The sequence below is a fragment of the Chrysochloris asiatica genome, unplaced genomic scaffold, assembly GCF_000296735.1.
Source record: "Chrysochloris asiatica unplaced genomic scaffold, ChrAsi1.0 scaffold00031, whole genome shotgun sequence".
Classification (NCBI taxonomy): Eukaryota; Metazoa; Chordata; class Mammalia; order Afrosoricida; family Chrysochloridae; genus Chrysochloris; species Chrysochloris asiatica.
Window position 1 is genome coordinate 8,180,228 of NW_006408549.1, and position 1,302 is coordinate 8,181,529.

Consider the following 1,302-nt stretch of genomic DNA (forward strand, 5'->3'; position numbering starts at 1 on the left):
GGGGAGATGCACAAGAACACCCAAACTTGCAGACAGTACCCATTTGACCTAGCCTCGATAGCTCGATAATTAGAACTCAACTAGAGGAAGAGTACACACACACATAAAGATTTTTTTTAAAAAAGGAAACAAGGGTAAATCACTGCAATTTGAAGAACCTGACCTATACTCAGAGAGGTAGTTACTCTACCAACAGAGAGTATTAATGCTATCCCCTCTATACACAGGGTAGATAGGGAAGGGCAACTTAGATATTGGCTACCTAAAATGAGGGGGCAATAAAGGCACGAAGTGACTGGCTTACTAGGTTTCAAGAGGGAGTTTAGTTTAAAAGTATGGGGGGAAAGAAAGAGTCCCCACTGAGTAGATTTCATCTTGTCTAGATGAGTCTGGTAAAAAGAGATGGGGATAAGATTCGTATGATTCAATAGTGAATAATTGTTATTATGACTAATTGCGACTGTCACAATTGTAAAGGTATGAGTTTTGTAACAAAAACAGGTGAGTGGATTATTTTACAGTCCAGAAACAGGACCCTAAGACCATCAAGGGAGAAGCACAAAAGCAGGATGCAGGACCTTATCCAGAGAAGCAGCAGCGCCAGAGACGGAGGCAGAGATGGGGTCATGGAGAGGGAAAGCAGCTGAGGACTCTAGATTTATGGGAAGAGAGGGACTGAGAGCTGGTGGCCAGGAGGCAGATTTGCAGAATGTACCCTTTGGTGATGTAAATTATTATATATGCCTGAGTTGTTTTTGTTGTTCTGTTTTGTTTTTCAAAGCTATTTTTGATAGAGAGATATACTGTTAACTGATGGTACATGGAGGGGATTATAATCATTGTAATGAAACAAGGTGCATGATTTGTTGAATGCAAAACTAATGATCTGCCCTGTAAACTTTCACTCAATCCACAATAAAAACATTATTATTATTATTTTTTAACTCCTGCAAGAGAGTGTATGCACATAGCCGTACATACAGGAACAGGCCAAGGAACACACCCAGTGGGCAGTCCACTCAGGTTTTTTAAAATCTGTGACGTGAGTCTTAATTCTGTGTCTCACCCCAATGACTAGGGCTTTGACTGTACAATCTTTTCCCTTACCTGGTTGGCTAGTTCAAATTTCTAAGTCATGCATTCCTATTTTAGGAAAGGAAAAAGAAAGATCATTGTAAAGTCTTTCCTCACTTCAGGAAGTAGTCAAAGAAAAAGAGAGAGATTATAAAGTCTTTACTTCAGGACATAAAGGAAAAAAGAAAGGTTACCCAAATACAATAAACAGGATTATATATATATATA